Consider the following 12,204-nt stretch of genomic DNA (forward strand, 5'->3'; position numbering starts at 1 on the left):
AGTCTATATGACATGCCTAATCTGCAGCTTTATAGTTGATTTTTTTATCTTGCCATATTAGCAAGTGATAGCCAAACAATTAATCACAGATAGACTACTGTGTGCTGAACAAGCTGTCAAAGAAGCTAAAATAACTAGACCAACTATGGTACAATCTGCTTATTTTCAGATGTCTAAGCATGGCCTGAATCTCTCACTCCATTTAATTCTTTGTTAACTCTCACTCTCCTGGAGTGTTGCTTTTCTATTTTTATTGAATAATTAGGAAATGGCAAAGGAAACAGGAGTAGAAAAAAAGTTAAGCATAGTTACTTGACAGAATTGTATAGGAAATACTCAGGAGACAATGACAATTAGTGGTGTCCAAGGGCAGCAAAGACACATGGACTAGCACTGTCCATCAGACTCATGATCAAAATCTTCCTGCTATACTAATGAAGTGTCTGGCTTAAGGATTTGATGTGTCCGCACATCATCCTTTCTTTTATCATTTCTTTTCTTCCCCAGGAGAAAACAAAGGAGAAGGCTGCTCACCTCTACAGGAACCATGCATGACAATTTTATTTTAAAAGGTAAATTTGTAAGAAAAATGTGTGACACCAAATGTGTGGAGAGAGTTGGAAAGTGAGCAGCTCGTCAGCCAAAACTATAACAAAGTAGCTAATGAATAGCAGCCTTCTTATGAGTAAAGTGACAGAAGAAAGTCGTGATTGGGTTGAAAATGCAATGATAGTCAAGTGGCCAGTAATAGAATAAGCTGAATCCTAATCTTTATTATAAAAACTCCAGAATAAAGAGATGTGAGCTTTGATTTCCACTTTCTGCAGCTGGACTAAATTTTTTTTCCCTTCCTCAGGTTAAGAGTCGAAAGCCATCATGATCATAGGAGATGCAGACACTGCCTGATCAATGTTATCAAAGGTGTTTTACAAAGTGTCCAGTGCCCCACTCTGTGTATCTATGAAAACGCTTTTTTCAGAACAAATTTCTTCCTGCCAATATGATTTATTTTATACCTGTTATATTTGGAATCTCGTTTTGATTTATATTTATCTTAGTCTGGCTCTTCCCAGAAGCACACGCTGAGACAAGGATTAAAGTAAAAGTTGTTTATTTGGGAAGGGCCATGAACACTGGCAAAGTAGTGGAGAGGTGATACAATCTGTGAAAGATGGATGTAAAACACTACCAGAGTGAGCCACGGAGGCTCAATCCCAGTGAGAAACTCTGAGAAATGATGGAAAACATATGCCTTAGAATGGTCATTCCCAAGTGGTGGAGGAGTAGACAAGTCTTTGAATGAAGTTGCTCTGGGTGATAAGTTCTCAGTACTTCCATCTCCTTTCTTAAGCTGTTGAGGAAAGAATCCTAAGCACGGATGATCCCTAAGTGAGCTGAATGTTGTCAGGAAAACACAGAAAGGTTTAGGCAATATGGCAGGGCACTGATAACATCAGCTACAGTGTTGTTGTTTCATTTTGTTTTGGCGTCTAGAAAATACCTAGTAAAAAGGGGGCTTATATTTAACAACTATACAAGACTGTATTTTATATAGTTTTGTCTGCTTATCCTTTGCTCAAACTCTGTACCCATTTCCCCCTTTCCCTACTTAAAAATACATTTATTTTCTACAGGTTTCCAAGTGTGTAAGTTTCCCCACATCATTTTAAAAAGTGAGACTGGGTGTAAATCAACAAAAAGGCTCAGTGAATAATTCAACAATTATGTACTAATTGTCATTTTATAATTCATTCAAAAAATATGACAGCCTAGTTGTTGTTGTTGTTGTTGTTTTGAAATGGAGTTTCACTCTTGTTGCCCAGGCTGGAGTGCAATGCCGGGATCTCAGCCCACCGCAACCTCCACCTACCAGGTACAAGTGATTCTCCTGTTTCAGCCCCCCAAGTAGCTGGGATTACAGGCATGCGCCACCAGGCCCGGCTAATTTTTTTGTATTTAGTAGAGACGGGGTTTTGCCGTGTTAGCCAGGCTGTTCACGAACTCCTGACCTCAGGTGATCCACCCGCCTTGGCCTCCTAAAGTGCTGGGATTACAGGTGTGTGCCACTGCTCTCGGCTGACAGCCTAATATGTGTCAGGTATTAAGTTACATTCTGAGAATAGTGTCAAAGATGAATAATACATGCTTCCTACCTTCAAGGAGCTTGCAGACTAACTGGAAGAATAACAAGCAAAGACACAAAAATAAGATTAGTGCCAGAGCTAGGATGTCCAGTAAAATCTTATGTGACCCACATTGTTATACTGATAGCATCCAATATTATTTCTGTCAGCCCAAAATTTGGGGAGGCAATATTTTTAAAGCAGAAATATTTATTGCCTTAACTGTGGTTGAACTGGGTTGGCCATTATTGTGTTTGAAATGAGATGGTTCTGTCGGAATAATAATTGATAACCCTCTTTCAACATCTGTGTGGCTGGTACAGATAAAACAACTGTCCCCACCTTGTTTGCACAAAAGTAGATTTAAAACCCCACCATAAGCCTTGCAGCCTCATCACAAATTATTCTCCTCAACAAGTCTCTGACATGGCACTTAGATGTGGAAAGGTTGGATAAAGCTGTTTATTATACCTTCAGCCAAAACTACATTATAATCTTCATTTAGAAAGTCTTAGTCAGAGTCCAAAACTGATAATCACAGAAACTCAAAACTATAGCACAGGATTTTAATGAGAAGGAGATCTATTCTACCAATGTCACTTCTGAGTGTCTGGGAAAGGAACATGACTTTTCCATGAAAACAGGGTTTGCTGCATTTCAATAAGTTAAATATACAACTGATTCTGATACATTCCAAAATAGATAATGGGATCAATTTTTAGGCAAACTGACAAAAATTACGTGGTTAATTATTGGATATGCACATTGGTCAGAACACTTTCCCCTGAGTTTTCACATTTATTTAACATCTGGGGGCCTTGATAAGATTTAATAACAAGCTCTTAACAATTTTAAAGAACGGAAATGGAAGTGTGGAAGTGGTTTCCTCCCTTTAAGATCTCAAAATGAATATATAAACACTCATTTAAAAAAAAAAACAGACAAAGGAGTTTGAGTAGTAAGTGGAGATGAAGTTCTAGATCTACTCTTCAGTTTGTGACTTGGGCCAAGTCAAACACTCTCTCTTCAAGGATTGTACTAAAGGGTTCCCTAGTTCTCTCCAACTCTAATATTTTATTTCTTGCTGATTTTCAGTACAGAGATATCAAAATCTAGATTGAGTATGTTTTTTTTTGTAGAAAAGAGCAGAGTTTTCCTCTAATATAGTAGAGTCCATACCAGACCTGACTTAGAAAAGTAAAGCCTCATTGGGAAGGAGTCTTAGCAATTCAGCTCTCTGAAGGACCCAATTAGGAATTCTAGTTTAACACAAGGAAATAGCCTTTCACAGATCTGAAAATTAAGGAGTAGAAGAAGAGAATTGTGTGCCCAAACCTGAGGGGCACTGATACACAGCATTTCATTTAATTTTAATAAATGGTGGATTTGTTATCCATGTTTGGTAAGTGATAAAATCAAGGCTCAGAGAAATTAGATAATTTACCCAATAACATAAACTAGTGAGTTTCAGGACAGATTAAATCATGGCATTCAGGTTCCATTATAGTGGTATAATACACCTACTGTGCATCTGGAGCACTCGTTAGAACTAAAAACTTTTGATGAAACAATACAAAACCTCCAACTTCTGAGGACTCAAATATTAGTCAAAATCAGGCAGGATATGAATAAAAAATAAACCTTGGAGAGGTGATGTGGTTTGGCTGTGTCTCCACCCAAATCTCATCTTTAATTATAGCTCCCATAATTCCCACATGTTGTGGGAGGGACCTGGTGGGAGATAACTGGATCGTGGGGGCAGTTTCCCCCATACTGTTTTCATAGTAGTGAATGAGTCACACGTGATCTTAAAAGGTGAAACCTCTTTCCCTTGATTCTCATCCCCTCTCTTGTCTGCCTCCACGTAAGATGCGCCTTTTGCTTTCCACCATGATTGTGAGGCTTCCCCAGCCACATGGAACTGTGAGTCCATCAAACCTTTTATAAATTATCCAGTCTCGGGTATGTCTTTATCAGCATCGTGAGAACAGACTAATACAAGAGGCACCCTTCATGGGCTGAATTTTCTTCTCTTTTATTCCCCCTCATAGCTCTGACTCAGGAAGAGGCCCCATTCCATAGTGAGCTGCATGGATAACTAATGCCCTAATAAAGAATCTGCTTGCCTTCTGTCCAGAGAAACCAGAGAAGAGAACCTAAGCAGTGGAGAATAGGGAAGAAATCACGGAAGGATCAGTACAGGAAGAGGGAACTCTCCAGTTCTGTATAGGAACACATACAAGTCTTAGCCTAGACCACGACCCACACATATGTGGACCAACATGAAACAACACAAGCAAGTCTAAGATAACTAAGCTGAGGCATGAACACCGAAAATTAAGTCAAATTTATAATCTTACCGTGACAAGATTAATTCCTACAAAAACAAAAACCTCAACATTTTCCACAGGATTATAGCAAGACCCAGAACGTACACATCACATTTAAAATTACTCAGCACACAGATAAAAAGAAAAATATGACCTAATCTCAAAATTGACAGTCAAAACAATAAAGAGGTAGTGAACTTGAAAATAGAGCAATGGAAATTATCTACTATGAACAGAGAGAAAAAATTGAAAATTGGTGGCAAACTATCGAAAGATTTTAACCCCTTTCCTGTTTAGGAAAAGAAGGTGCAGCTTGCTGCCATGGCTCATTTAATTTTTATATAAAAACGCTCTTTGAGGCTAAAGAAAATCTGACTGATTTCCAATGTGAAAATAAAGTATAAAAAACTGTTCTTGAAGTTATTTCTAACATCAGAATTATCTGAATCAGCAGAATCATCTATTTCAGAAAAATCAGATCCATCAAATGAATCTTCAGCCAACAACTGTTCGGGAATGATGCTGCATTTTTCTAGGATTTTGTGATTGAGATTTACTATATTTTGTAAATGAAGATAACACTACTAAAAACAGAATGCTATAAATAGAATGATGCCTTTTGTTTCCAAAGTCCCTATGCGAGAGCAATGTAAAAAATATTATGTTGGTGCAAAAGTAATTGCAGTTTTTGCCACTGAAAGTAATAATACAAGCGGGATATTTTGTGGCAAAATTGTCTTTGGGTAAACGCTGCAGCCGTAAGGACCACCAGCGAGTATTTTGCGGGCAAGCAGGTAAAGGGTTAAAACTGGAATTGGAATCTCAGCATGACAGAAAGACATAAGGGTAAAAAATATAATTTAATTAATAATTGTCCAAGTCTTCCCAATTTTGCAAAAGCCATAAATGTGTAGATTAGGTTAACCTCACTTAAGATAATTTTAAAAAACGATGTGTAGGTACATTACTATCAAACTGATGAAAATGAAAGCTAAATAATGATGTCTTAAAAGTTAGAGACAATTTAGGTGTTGTATAAGAGAACAATATTTTCATAAAACACAGATTGAATGGTTTTATTTGAAAAATAATGGAGGCTAGAAGACAATGAAAGAACATGCTTAATATACTGAAAGAATTAAACAAATAAACAACAAAAAAACCCTGTCAAATTAAACTTTTTTGTTTAATATCTTTTAGGAATGAAGGTAAAATAAACATATTTTACGAAAAAAAAAGAAAAACATGAAGACAATTTGATGAAAGCAGACATTTTCTATAATAAATGCTGAAGGGAGTTTTTCAAACTGGAGGAAAATTATGCAAAAACAACTGGCAACTTCAGGAACTAATGAAGAGCATCAGAAATGGTAAATAAATATGGGAATATATATAAAATACTATTTTCCTTTTATGTTCCTTAAAATACATATGACTACTTAAATCAAACAATATAAGATTGTCTGGTGATGTTTTAAATATGTATGGATGTACATTATATATGTATATAGATGTACTTTATAAATGACAGCTATACGATAAAAGACTTGGGGGGAGGAATGGGATATTTACCCTTTGTGATGCCAATATTTTCACATTTTTCATAAAGTAATGTAATATTAACTCTATGTAAAATGTGTACACACATTATAGTGATATATATACACGTATGTGTACATACACTTAAGAAACACATATGTGTATATATATGAAAAGGAACTGTCTGCTCCACCAGTGCTGTAGTGAAAAATACACACACACACACACACACACACACACACACGTACACACACTAAAACAATGATACAAAGATATAACCAAAAGTCAATAGATAAATTACAATGTAATATAAAAATACTCAAGTCATCCAAAGAAAGGTAGTAAAGTAGAAAAGGGAAAACAAAAATAGATGAAAATGCCAAACAGAAAACAAATTTTAAAATGGCAGGGCTAAATCTAACAATATCAATCATTACATTAAATGTTAATACGTTAAATGCTTTAATTGAAAATCATAGATTATTGGAGTGAAGAAAAATGTAAGACTCAACTAAATGTTGCCTATAAGAGACACACTTCAAATACAAATTTAAAAACAGGTTCAAAGAATGGGTGGAAAAATATATACCATGTAAACAGTAAGTAAAATATGACTAAAATGGCAATATTTATATAAAAATAAAATTATTAAATGCATAAAATATGTGAATAGCCCTATCAACAGTCTTTATCCAAGTCAAATTTATATAATAAATGTTCACATAGGCCAGGCACAGTGGTTCACACCTGTAGTCCCAACACTTTGGGAGGCTGAGATGGGTGGATCACAAGGTGAAGAGATCGAGACCATCCTGGCCAACATGGTGAAGCCTCGTCTCTACTAAAAATACAAAAATTAGCTGGGCGTGGTGGCACACACCTGTAGTCCCCAGCTACTTGGCAGGCTGAGGCAGGAGAATTGCTTGAACCCAGGAGGCAGAGGTTGCAGTGAGCCAAGATCACGCCATTGCACTCCAGCCTGGCAACAGAGTGAGACTCTGTCTCAAAATAATAACAATAATAATAATAAAAATAAATAAATGTTCATATAATAACTTTGGGATACACATCTTTTTTCAAGTTTACTTGGTGTATTCATTAAGATAGACTTTATGTTGGGCTATAAAACAAATTTCAAGACATTTAAAAGGTAAACATATATATACTATGAATATTCTCTGAACACATTGGAATTAAATAAAAATCAATAAAATATCAAGGAGACTTCAATTATCTGAAAATTAATAATGCCATAGATCAAATAAGAAATCATCGGATAAATTGGAAATACAGTCATATACCACATATAACTACATTTCTGTTAACAATAAACCATATATATAATGGTAGTTCCATAGAGTTTTAATACCATAGTTTTACTATACATTTTCTATGTTTAGATACACAAATATTTGCCATTGTGTTGCAATTGCCTACAGTATTAAGTACAATAACAGGATGTATTGGTTTGTTGCTTGGGAGCAATAGGCTACACCACATAACCTAAGTGTGTTGCAGGCTATACTATCTAGATTTATGTAAGTACATTCTGTGATGTTTGGCCAAAGATAAAATCTCCTAATGATGCATTTCTCAAAATGTATCCCAACTGTTAAGTGATGCATGATTATACATTGAATTAAGTGGTAACAAAATGACAACATATGAAAATTTGTGAAAGGCAGAGAAAGCAGTACTTACAGGAAAATGTATACCTTTAAATATATATATTAGAAACAAAAACCTAAAATGATCTAAAATAAATGACCTATCCATCTGCATTGAGAAATCAAAAGAGAAGAGCAAATTGGCCCAAGATAAGCAGAAGTAACAAAGAAAATAATTTTTAAAAATAAGAGCAGAAATCAGTGAAAGGGAAAACAGATAATATAGAGACTATTTAACTTTCTATATTAAAAGTTGGCTGTTTGAAATTATCATAAAACTTGGTTTTTATCTCTAGATGAAATAAGAAACAGAAAGAGAACTCATATCATCGATATCAGCAATAAAGAAGAATCTACCAACAAAAATCCTACAATCATAAAAACGACATTAACAACATGGTAATAACCAAGAACAACAAATTCATTATTCTGGATTAAATGGACAAATGTATTGAAAAATACATTTTAAAAATATAAATTAACACAAGAAAAAAAAAGAAAACATCAATAGTTCTCTAGCTATTAAAGAAATTTAGTTTAATCTCAAAATTAAAGAAATTTAACTTAACCTCAAAAATCTTTCCTAAAAAACGCAGATATAAGTAGTTTCACTAATGAATTGTATCAAAGATTTAAGGAAGAAACTATATAGGATAACATAAGGCTTTCACATACTTTTTAAAAATAGAGAGATGGAATAAACACTGTCAAGTTGTTTTCGGAGGCCAACATAAACCTAATACTAAAACCTGACAAAGACATAATGAAAAAGGAAACTTAGAGGTCAATATCACTCATAAATATAAACATTTTGATGGGAGCCAAGATGGCTGACTAGATGCAACGAAGAGAAACATCTCCCATGCAGAGGCTGGGACATCAGGAAGATGGGCACCCTCCAAGAAGAACTTTACTGGGAAGGCATTGAGAGTGGATGGAGGCAGAAATCCGACACTAGGCTGAAGAGGCTGGGAATACTGCATGGGACTACCAAGCACTGGGACTCACTGCTGGCCTCAGGTGACTCCTGGGGAAGGAGTGAGTTGAACAGATGAGAAGTGGCCTGCTCTTACCACAGAAGTCTGGAATTCTAGCACCAAGAGACTCCACAGCCCTCACTTGAGCTGGCAGGGAAAGCGGCTTGGAGAGGTGGTAGGAACATGACTTCAGTCTGTGCAAAGCCCAGAGGGTTTGGTGAGGAATGGCTGGAGAGGGGTATGGCCAGGGATGCCCATCCCTCAAGGCTCACCATGCTCCTCTAGGAACTTTGGCCTTTGGGTGACTGTAAGACCTTGACATAGCAGGCCTGTGAGACAGAGCTAGTCTGATTTTAACTACCGTCTCTTCTGGCCTCTCTGGCCATCCCTGCTGCTGCAAGCACAGCCTCAAATGCCTAGCCAGGGTGCTTAGTGGGGGTACACATCATCACTCCTTCACCAGCAAGGCAGGCATGACCACTGGAGAGCTCCAGCAGACCAGCCTTGGCCAACACACAAAAATCCATTTGCAGCTTGCCCCTACTGCAACTTCCACCCATTACTTTCTCAGCATGAACTTGCCCATGACATCCCCTGCCACTGCTTTGCCAGCACACAGGCATGGGCCGATCTTGCCTCCCCTCCAAAGCCAGTGCACATGTGCATGCAAATCCTGTCACTCCACCACTGCTGGTGTAAGTGCACCTCATAGCCCCACACCTGCTAACACACAGGCACCCCACTACCCCACTACTGCCAGTGCAAACACTGGTAACTCTGCTGTCATCAGCACCACAACCCCACTGCACCACCACCACCACTAGTGCAAGAACATGCAGGAATGCCACTGCTCCACTCCCACAAATGACCTGCCCCAGCTGATGCATGGGCACCCCACCACATTGTGGCATCAGGTACATGTGAGCAAGCACAGATCCTACTACCATCACCCCAATTAAGCCCGTTGGCCTGCACCCCCCATCAGACTGTTGTGGCCACTGAACTGGGAACACCTCAGCCCCTCTCACACAGCAGGTTTGTAACCTTAAGGGGCCAGGGAACAAAGCTTGGGGCACTTTACCAGCCATCCAGAGTTAGAGCACACAGCCCAGGAGATCTGAGTTCAACCTTGGTGCCCTAAAATCTTCCAGAAATGAAACCAGTCACCTGAACTCATCTTATGCCACAATCAAAACCGTGAATGCATCAAAAAGATTAAAAGAAAAATTCCAAGGACGGCAACTTCAAAGGTTAAAGTAACATCCGCCCACAAAGATGAGAAAGAACCAAGGAAAGAAGCCTGGCAACTCAAAAAACCACTGTGTCTTCTTATCTACAAATGACTGTACTAGTCTCCCAGCAATGGTTTTTAACCAGGCTGAAATGGCTGAAATGACAGACATAGAAGTCAGAATATGGGTAGGAATGAAGTTTATCAAGATTCAGGACAAAGTCAAAACCTAATCCACAGAATCTAAGAAAGACAATAAAATGATATAGGGGCTTAAAGATGAAATGACTATTACAAGAAAGAACCAAACTGATCTGATACAGCTGAAAAACTGACTATAAGAATTTCATAACACAATCTCAAGTATTAACAGCAGAATAGACCAAGCTGAGGAAAGACTCTCAGAGCATGAAGACTGGTTTCTGAATTAGTCAGACAAGAATTAAAAAAAAACGAATAAAAAAGATTGAACAAAACCTGAAAATTATGGATTAGGTAAAGAGACTAAATCTACAACTCACTGGCACCCCTGAAAGAGAGGGAGAGAAAGCAGGCAACTTGGAAAACATATTTGAGCATATCGTCCAGGAAAATTTCCCCAACCTCACTAGAGGGGCCAACGTTGTAATGTAGGAAATGTATTTAGATACTATATAATACGACCACTCCCAAGACACGTAGTCATCAGATTCTCCAGAATCAAAATAAAAGAAAAAATACAAATGCAGGTAGTGAGAAGAGGCAGGTCACCTACAAAGGGAACCCCATCAGGCTAACAGCAGACCTTATAAGAAGGTCAGGAACCCTACAAGCCAGAAGAGATGGGGACTATATTCAGCATTTTTAAAGAAAAGAAATTGCAACAAAGAATTTTTATGTACAGCCAAGCTAGGCTTCATAAACAAAGAAAAAATAAGATCTTTTTCAGACAAGCAAATGCTAAGGGAATTCATTACCACCAGACCCACCTTACAAGAAAGAGGTCCTTAAGTGAATGCTAACTATTGAAATGAAAGACCGTTACTGGCCATCACAAAAACATACTTAAGTATACAGACCATTGACCCTACATAGCAACAACAAAATCATGTCTGAATCATAACCAGCTAAAATGATGACAGGACCAAATCCACACATATCAATATTAACCTTGTCTGTAAATGGGTTAAATGACTCAATTAAAAGGCACAGTGTGGCATGTTAGAAAAGAAAGCAAGACCAAATTGTATTCTGTCTTCAAGAGACTCATGTGTCATGTAATGACACCCATAGTCTCAGAGCAAAGAGAGGGAGGAAAATCTACCAAGCAATGCAAAATAGAAAAAAGTACGGTTGCTATTCTAATTTCAGACAAAGTGGACTTTAAACAAATAAGGGTCAAAAAAGACAAAGTATAGCATTACATAGTAAATGGTTTCTTCCAAGAAGAAGACTTAACTATACAAAATATATGTTTACCCAACACATTAGCACGCTGTTTCATAAAACAAGATCTTAGACACCTATGAAGAGACTTGGATAACCACATAATAATAGTGGGAGACTTCAACACCCCACTGACAGTATTAGAAAGATTATCGAAGCAGAAAACAAATATATTTGAGACCTTAACTCTACACTTGACCAAATAGCCCTAACAGACATCTACAGAACTCTTCACTCCAAAACAACAGAATATACATTATTATCATCGGCACATGGCATGTATTCTAAAATTGAGCAGACAATTGGCAATAAAACAATTCTCAGCAAATTCAACAAAAAGCTGAAATCATACCAACCATACTCTCTGAGCACAGCACAATAAAAATAGAAATCAATAATAAGAAGATTGCTCAAAACCATACAATTGCATGGAAATTAAGCAACTTGCTCTGGAACGATTTTCAAATAAACAATGAAATTAATGTCTAAGTCAAGAAATTATTTGAAACTAATGAGAAAACAGGTGTAATATATCCGATTCTCTGGGACACAGATAAAGCAGTGTTAAGGGAAAAAAGCTTATAGCGCTAAATGCCCACATCAAAAATGTATAATGATCTCAAATTAACAACCTAACATCACACTTAGAAGAACTATAAAACAATAGCAAAACAATCCTAAAGCTAGGACAAGAAATAAACAAAATCAGAGCAGAACTGAATGAAATTGATACATGAAAACCCTCCAAAGGATCAACAAATCCAGGTGGTGATTATTTGAAAGAATAAAGAAGATCGATAGACCACTAGCTAGACCAATAAAGAAAAAAAGAGAAGATCTAAATAAACACAATCAGAAATGGCAAAGGGGACATAACCACTGATCCTACAGAAATACAAAAATCTCTCATAG

The sequence above is a fragment of the Symphalangus syndactylus genome, chromosome 21 (assembly GCF_028878055.3).
Source record: "Symphalangus syndactylus isolate Jambi chromosome 21, NHGRI_mSymSyn1-v2.1_pri, whole genome shotgun sequence".
Taxonomy (NCBI): Eukaryota; Metazoa; Chordata; class Mammalia; order Primates; family Hylobatidae; genus Symphalangus; species Symphalangus syndactylus.